Below are 9,420 nucleotides of genomic sequence, written 5' to 3'. Positions count from 1 at the left end.
AGGCTTTATGTGACCTTGGGTCAGGAATAAACCTCATGCCACTCTCTGTAATGGAGAAACTGGGAATCTTTGAGGTGCAAGCTGCTAAAATCTCTTTAGAGATGGCAGACAACTCAAGAAAAGAGGCTTATGGACAAGTAGAGGACGTGTTAGTAAAGGTTGAAGGCCTTTACATCCCTGCTGATTTTATAATCCTGGATATTGGGAAGGATGAGGATGAATCCATCATTCTTAGAAGACCCTTCCTAGCCATAGCAAGAGCTGTGATTGATGTAGACAGAGGTGAACTAGTCCTTCAATTGAATAAGGACTCCCTTGTGTTTAAAACTCAAGGTCATCCTTCTGTAAATATGAAAAAGAGGCCCAGCAAGCTTCTCTCAGTATAGAGTCAACTAAAGCCCCCACAGTCAAACTCTAAGTTTGGTGTTGGGAGGCCTCAGCCAAACTCTAAGTTTGGTGTTGAACTCCCATATCCAAACTCCAAGTTTGGTATTGGGAAGTCTATAAAATTGACCTGATCACCTGTGTGGCTCCATGAGAGCCCACTGTCAAGCTATTGCATTAAAGAAGCGCTTGTTGGGAGGCAACCCAATGTTATTTAATATATTTTATTTTATTTTCTCTTTGTTATTTCATGATTTATTAGGTTGATGATCATGTGAAGTCACAAAAACTAAAAAAAAATAAAAAAACAAAATGATAAACAGCATTGAAAACAGAACACCCTGGAGGAAGGACTTACTGGCGTTTTAAGGCCAATAAGGAGCATCTGGCTGGCGGTCAACGCCAGAACAGAGCATGGAGCTGGCGCTGAACGCCAGAAACAAGCATGAAGCTGGCGTTCAACGCCAGAAATATGCTGCATATGGGCATTGAACGCCCAGAACAAGCATCACTTCGGCATTTAAATGCCAGAATTGCATGCAAAGGTGTTTTACATGCCTAATTGGTGCAGGGATGTAAATCCTTGACACTTCAGGATCTGTGGACCCCACAGGATCCCCACATACCTCCACTCACCTTCCCTCCTCATAATCCTATATCACCCTCTCTCTCTCCATTCACAGTCATCCCTTCTGTTTTTCATTCACCACTCACATCCATACACCTCACCTACCTTCAAAATTCAAAATCTCTTTCCCACCCAAGCCCACCCATATAGCCGAATACACACATCCCTCCATCTCCTCCATATCTTCTTCTTCTTCATCTATTCTTTCTTCTCTTGCTCGAGGGCGAGCAATATTCTAAGTTTGGTGTAGTAAAAGTATAGTTTTTTTATTTTTCCATTACCATTGATGGCACCTAAGACCGGAGAATCCTCTAGAAAGAGGAAAGGGAAGACAAAAGCTTCCACCTCCGAGTCATAGGAGATGGAGAGATTCATCTCAAGGGTCTATAGCTTAGTGGTAGAACATTTGACTGTAAATCAAGAGATCCCTGAGATACCTCAGGGGATACATTTTCCTCAACACAATTATTGGGAGCAACTAAGGATAGGAACATCAAGAGCACTCAATCATCCTCCATGAAATTAGAGAAGATCAAAGAGCTATGAGGGAGGAGCAACAAAGACAAGGAAGAGACATAGAAGAGCTCAAGGACATCATTGGTTCCTCAAGAAGGAAACGCCACCATCACTAAGGTGGACTCATTCCTTGTTCTTAAATTTTCTGTTTTTCATTTTCTTATGTTAAATGTTTATCTATGTTTGTGTCTTTATTACATGATCATTAGTGTCTAAGTGTCTATGTCTTAAAGTAGTGAATATGAATCTATCACCTCTCTTAAATGAAAAATGTTTTAAAAACAAAAGAACAAGAAGTACATGAGTTTTGAATTTATCCTTGAACTTAGTTTAATTATATTGATGTGGTGACAATACTTTTTGTTTTCTGAATGAATGCTTGAACAGTGCATATGTCTTTTGAAGTTGTTGTTTATGAATGTTAAATATGTTGGCTCTTGAAAGAATGATGACAAGGAGACATGTTATTTGATAATCTGAAAAATCATAAACTTGATTCTTGAAGCAAGAAAAAGCAGTGAATACAGGAAGCCTGCGAAAAAAAAATAGCGAAAAAAAATAGAAAGAAAAAGAAAAAGCAAGCAGAAAAAGCCAAAAGCTCTTAAAACCAAAAGGCAAGAGCAAAAAGCCAATAGCCCTTAAAACCAAAAGGCAAGGGTAAATAAAAAGGATCCCAAGGCTTTGACCATCAGTGGATAGGAGGGCCTAAAGGAATAAAATCTTGGCCTAAGCGGCTAAACCAAGCTGTCCCTAACCATGTGCTTGTGGCGTGAAGGTGTCAAGTGAAAACTTGAGACTAAGCGGTTAAAGTCAAGGTCCAAAGCAAAAGAAGAGTGTGCTTAAGAACCCTGGACACCTCTAATTGGGGACTTTAGCAAAGCTGAGTCACAATCTGAAAAGGTTCACCTAATTATGTGTCTGTGGCATTTATGTATCCGGTGGTAATACTGGAAAACAAAGTGCTTAGGGCCACGGCCAAGACTCAGAAAGTAGCTGTGTTCAAGAATCAACATACTGAACTAGGAGAATCAATAACACTATCTGAACTCTAAGTTCCTATAGATGCCAATCATTTGAACCTCAATGGATAAAGTGAGATGCCAAAACTATTCAAGATGCAAAAAGCTACAAGTCCCGCTCATTTGATTGGAGCTATGTTTCATTGATAGTTTGGAATTTATAGTATATTCTCTTCTTTTTATCCTATTTGATTTTCACTTTCTTGGGGACAAGGAACAATTTAAGTTTGGTGTTGTGATGAGCGGATAATTTATACGATTTTTGGCATTGTTTTTAGTATGTTTTTTGTAGGATCTAGTTACTTTTAGGGATGTTTTTATTAGTTTTTATGTTAAATTCACATTTCTAGACTTTACTATGAGTTTGTGTGTTTTTCTGTGATTTCAGATATTTTCTGGCTGAAATTGAGGGACTTGAGCAAAAATCAGATTCAGAGGTTGAAGAAGGACTGCTGATGCTGTTGGATTCTGACCTCTCTGCACTCAAAATGGATTTTCTGGAGCTAAATAACTCAAAATGGCGCGCTTCCAATTGCGTTGGAAATAGACATTCAGGGCTTTCCAGAAATATATAATAGTCCATACTTTGGTCGAGTTTAGATGATGCAAAAGGGCATTGAACGCCAGTTCTACGCTGTAGTCTAGAGTTAAACGCCAGAAACACGTCACGAACCAGAGTTGAACGCCAGAAACACGTTACAAACTGGCGTTCAACTCCAAGAATGACCTCTCCATGTGTAAACTTCAAGCTCAGCCCAAGCACACACCAAGTGGGCCCCGGAAGTGGATTTATGCACCAATTACTTACTTCTGTAAACCCTAGTAACTAGTTTAGTATAAATAGGACTTTTTACTATTGTATTAGACATCTTTGGATTATCTTTTGATCTATTGATCATGTTTGGGGGCTGGCCATTCGGCCATGCCTGAACCTTCATTATTTATGTATTTTTCAACAGTAGAGTTTCTGCACTCCATAGATTAAGGTGTGGAGCTCTGCTGTTCCTCATGATTTAATGCAAAGTACTACTGTTTTTCTATTCAATTCAACTTATTCCGCTTCGAAGATATCCATTCGAACCCAAGAACATGATGAATGTGATGACTATGTGACGCTCATCATCATTCTCACTCATGAACGCGTGCCTGACAAACACTTCTGTTCTACAAGCAAACAAGCTAGAATGAATATCTCTTAGATATCTAATACAGAGGACCGAGTCCGAGATATTAGAATCTTTGTGGTATAAGTTAGAACCCATGGATGGCCATTCCTGAGATCCGGAAAGTCTAAACCTTGTCTGTGGTATTCCGAGTAGGATCTAGGAAGGGATGGCTGTGACGAACTTCAAACTCGCGAGTGCTGGGCGTAGTGACAGATGCAAAAGGAGGGTGAATCCTATTCCAGTATGATCGAGAACCTCCATATGATTAGTCGTGCCGTGACAGAGCATTTGGACCTTTTTCACAGAGAGGATGGGATGTAGCCATTGACAATGGTGATGCCCTATATAAAGCTTGCCATGGAAAGGAGTAGGAATGATTGGATGAAGACAGCAGGAAAGCAGAGGTTCAAAGGAGCGAAAGCATCTCTATAAGCTTATCTGAAATTCTCACCAATGATTTACATAAGTATTTTTATCTTTATTTTCTGTTTATTTATTATTATTATTCGAAAATACTATAACCATTTGATATCCGCCTGACTGAGATTTACAAGGTGACCATAGCTTGCTTCATACCAACAATCTCCGTGGGATCGACCCTTACTCACGTAAGGTTTTATTACTTGGACGACCCAGTGCACTTGCTGGTTAGTTGTGCGAAGTTGTGGAGTTATGTTTGGACCATGGTATTGTGCACCAGTTTGTTGGAACCATTGCCAGGGAGAGAACGAACAACAAATTTTACAACCTGAGTAACAATTTCGCATACCACTATGCTTGAGGGCATATGCAAAGAGATTCAAGATAATCAGGTATTCAAAGAGGAGGTGCGAGCTAGCATCAAGAACCAGGGAGACACCATCAAGAGGCTGGAAGCTCTCTCAAGTATATGAAGGAGCTGCTAACCAGGAAAAGCTCACTCAAGGGAGGACAAACAATAGTGATGAATAAGGAATGCAGTGCTCTCATTCAACCAGAGTTGCCTATAAAAAGGAAGGACCCAGGGAGTTTTCACATTCCCTGTGCAATAGGAAAAACACGGTTTGATAGAGCACTCTACGATTTGGGAGAAAGCATCAACTTAATGCCTTTATCCCTTATGAAGAGGCTGCAGATCAATGAGATAATGCCCACAGATGTAGTCATCAGGCTGGCTGACAAAACTCAAAAACAAGCAATAGGAGTGGTGGAAAACGTGTTAATAAAGGTTGGGAAATACTTTCTTCCCACAGACTTTGTCATCTTAGACATGGAAGAGAGTCACACTCACCCAATCATATTGGGAAGACCATTCCTAGCTACAGCCAGAGCACTCATAGATGTGGAGCGAGGGGAGCTAATTTTGAGGATCCATGATGAACAGCTCAGCTTCAATGTCTTCAAAGTCTCACAAGAAACAGATCAAGAGAACAAAGAACCAAGCAAAGATCATAATGAGATACCGAGGGAAGAAGCAAGCACTGAAGCACAAACAACACCTCTGGGAAACCCCTTAGTTGATGAACAAGGAACTCAGCAGCTGTCACAGCTTAAGGAAAATCAGGAGGAACCTAAACCACCAGAGTCATGTGAGACCAACAACAAAATTTCCTTAGAAGAGGAGGTCACAAAGATCAAGGCATCATCAAAAGGGACAAAGAAGAAGGCACCAAGGAGGTGGAGGAACAAGAAGATCCCTATAAAGGACTTTTCTCTGGGGGATAAAGTGATCTCAGCCTACTTCCCAGATATTCCACCTCATCTCCCCACTATCCCATCTCAGTTACCTAAGGTCTTCACCATTAACAGAGTTCTTTCCTTAGAACATGTGGAGATCCTTGATGAAGCCAATGGATATAGGTCTACTGCAAGAGGGGAAGAACTGAAGCATTACCAACCACCTTGATAAAGGCAAAACGTCAAGCTAGTGACGCTAAAGAAGCGCTTCATGGGAGGCAACCCATGTTTTATATGCTTTTAGATTAGTTAATAATGCAAGGTTCATGAATTTCAAATCAACTTGATATGCATTTGTATGAGTCATTGTGTGCAACATATAGTGAAGAACAAGTTTGGTGTTCAAGGCACACTAAGAGAACATCAATGTAACCCATATCATGTCACTCTTAGAGGCCTTGAACAATTCTTTTACATCACACGGAACCAAACTAAGTTTGGTGTTGCAAATGTTGTACACATGGATGTTGAGCTAGTCAGTTGGTTTGCACTAATGAATGGCACTTAGTTAGTTAAAACAAAAACTTTAAAAAGTAGTTATTCTTTAAATTTTGCCGCCACTTCCTACAAGTGTGTTTTCAATCATTTTTTTTATTTTGTAGGATCATTGATGGGGCATTGAAGGGTTCGGATAACACAAAAGGAAGAATATTTCGCACGTGTCTCAAGGGGGAATTGGTGCACGAAATTGTGATGTCCAGGCTCGAACAATCCCTGGCAACGTGAGCAACTTGGTACGCGTAATCGTGGTTACACTTTAATGATGTAAAATTCATGGCTCTTTCTTTCCCTGGCAATGGCGCCAAGAACATGGTGCGAATACCATGGTTCACAACTTCGATACAACTAACCAGCAAGTACACTGGGTCGTCCAAGTAATACCTTACGTGAGTAAGGGTCGAATCCCACGGAGATTGTTGGTATGAAGCAAGCTATGGTCACCTTGCAAATCTCAGTCAGGCGGATATAAAACAGTTATGTGGTTTTCGAATATTAATTAATAAAATAGGGATAGAGATACTTATGTAAATCATGGGTAGGAATTTCAGATAAGCGAATGGAGATGCTTTTCGTTCCTCTGAACCTCTGCTTTCCTGCTATCTTCATCCAATCAGTCTCACTCCTTTCCATGGCTGGCTTTATGTGATACATCACCACTGTCAATGGCTACTTTCGGTCATCTCTCGGGAAAATGATCCAATGCCCTGTCACGGCACGGCTAATCGTCTGGAGGCATCACCCTTGCCAATGGCTTCATCTTATCCTCTCAGTGAATAATATGCTCACGCACCCTGTCACGGCACGACTATTCATCTGTCGGTTCTCGATCATGCTGGAATAGGATTTACTATCCTTTTGCGTCTGTCACTAACGCCCTGCAATTGCGAGTTAGGAGCTCGTCACAGTCATTCAGTCATTGAATCCTACTCGGAATACCACAGACAAGGTTTAGACCTTCCGGATTCTCTTGAATGCCGCCATCATTCTAGCTTACGCCATGAAGATTCTGGTTAGGAGATCTAAGAGATATTCATTCTAGCTTATTTCAAGTAGAACGGAAGTGTTTGTCAGGCACGTGTTCATAGGGGAGAATGGTGATGAGCGTCACACATAATCATCACCTTCATCACGTTCTTGGGTGCGAATGGATATCTTAGAAGCGAAATAAGATGAATTGAATAGAAAACAGTAGTACTTTGCATTAATCTTTGAGGGACAGCAGAGTTCCACACCTTAATCTATGGAGTGTAGAAACTCTACCGTTAAAAATACATAAGTGAAGGTCCAGGCATGGCCGAGATGGCCAGCCCCCTAAAACGTGATCAATAGTCTCCTAAGATGAACAATGGATTAAAACTGAGACCAAAGATGCCTAATACAATAGTAAGAGGTCCTATTTATAATAAACTAGCTACTAGGGTTTACATGAGTAAGTAATTGATGCATAAATCCACTTCCTGGGCCCACTTGGTGTGTGTTTGGGCTGAGCTTGAGTGTTGCACGTGTAGAGGTCTTTCTTGAAGTTGAACGCCAGCTTTTGTGCCAGTTTGGGCGTTCAACTCTGGTTTTGGCTCCTTTTCTGGCGCTGGACGCCAGATTTGGGCAGAGAGCTGGCGTTGAACGCCAGTTTACGTCATCTATTCTTGGCCAAAGTATAGACTATTATATATTGCTGGAAAGCCCTGGATGTCTACTTTCCAACGCAATTAGAATCGCTCCGTTTTGAGTTCTGTAGCTCTAGAAAATCCATTTTGAGTGCAGGGAGGTCAGAATCCAACAGCATCAGCAGTCCTTCTTCAACCTCTGAATCTGATTTCTGCTCAAGTCCCTCAATTTCAGTCAGAAAATACCTGAAATCATAGAAAAACACAAAATCACATAGTAAAGTCCAGAAATGTGAATTTAACATATAAACTAATGAAAACATCCCTAAAAGTAACTAGATTCTACTAAAAACATACTAAAAACAATGCCAAAAAGCGTATAAATTATCCGCTCATCACAACACCAAACTTAAATTGTTGCTTGTCCCCAAGCAACTGAAAATCAAATAGGATAAAAAGAAGAGAATATACTATAAATTCCAAACTATCAATGAAACATAGCTCCAACCATATGAGCGGGACTTATAGCTTTTTGCCTCTTGAATAGTTTTGGCATCTCACTTTATCCATTGAGGTTCAGAATGATTGGCATCTATAGGAACTCAGATTTCAGATAGTGTTATTGATTCTCCTAGTTCAGTATGATGATTCTTGAACACAGCTATTTTATGAGTCTTGGCCGTGGCCCTAAGCACTTTGTTTTCCAGTATTACCACCGGATACATAAATGCCACAGACACATACTTGGGTGAACCTTTTCAGATTGTGACTCAGCTTTGCTAAAGTCCCCAATTAGAGGTGTTCAGGGTTCTTAAGCACACTCTTTTTTTTTTGCTTTGGACCTTGACTTTAACCGCTCAGTCTCAAGTTTTCACTTGACACCTACACGCCACAAGCACATGGTTAGGGACAGCTTGGTTTAGCCGCTTAGGCTAGGATTTTATTCCTTTAGGCCCTCCTATCCACTGATGCTCAAAGCCTTGGGATCCTTTTTATTTGCCCTTGCCTTTTGGTTTTAAGGGTTATTGGCTTTTTGCTCTTGCCTCTTGGTTTTAAGAGCTTTTGGCTTTTTCTGCTTGCTTTTTCTTTTTCTATTATTTTTTTTCCGCCTATTTTTTTTTCTGCAAGCTTTGTTCTTTGCTGCTTTTTCTTGCTTCAAGAATCATTTTTATGATTTTTCAGATTATCAAATAACATGTCTCCTAGTCATCATTCTTTCAAGAGCCAACATATTTAACATTCTTAAACAACAACTTCAAAAGACATATGCACTGTTCAAGCATACATTCAGAAAACAAGAAGCATTGTCACCACATCAATATAATTAAGCTAAGTTCAAGGATAAATTCGAAACTCATGTACTTCTTGTTCTTTTGAATTAAAAACATTTTTCATTTAAGAGAGGTGATGGATTCATAGGACATTCATAACTTTAAGACAAAGTTACTAACTACTAATGATCATGAAATGAAGACACAAACATAGATAAGCACATAACATAGAAAACGAAAAACGGAAGAAATAAGAACAAGGAATGAGTCCACCTTAGTGATGGGTGCGTTTCCTTCTTGAGGAACCAATGATGTCCTTGAGCTCTTCTATGTCTCTTCCTTGTCTTTGTTGCTCCTCCTTCATTGCTTTTAGATCTTCTCTGATTTCATGAAGGATGATGGAGTGCTCTTGATGTTCCACCCTTAGTTGCTTCCAATAATTGTGTGGAAGAAAATGTATCCCCTGAGGTATCTCAGGGATCTCTTGATTTGTAGTCAAATGTTCTACCACTGAGCTATAGACCCTTGATGGAAGCTTTTGTCTTCCCTTTCCTCTTTCTAGAGGTTTCTCTGGCCTTAGGTGCCTTCAATGGTTATGGAAAAAACAAAAAAGCT

Source organism: Arachis hypogaea, chromosome 16 (genome assembly GCF_003086295.3).
Source record: "Arachis hypogaea cultivar Tifrunner chromosome 16, arahy.Tifrunner.gnm2.J5K5, whole genome shotgun sequence".
Taxonomy (NCBI): Eukaryota; Viridiplantae; Streptophyta; class Magnoliopsida; order Fabales; family Fabaceae; genus Arachis; species Arachis hypogaea.
Note: the sequence above shows the minus strand (reverse complement) of the source record.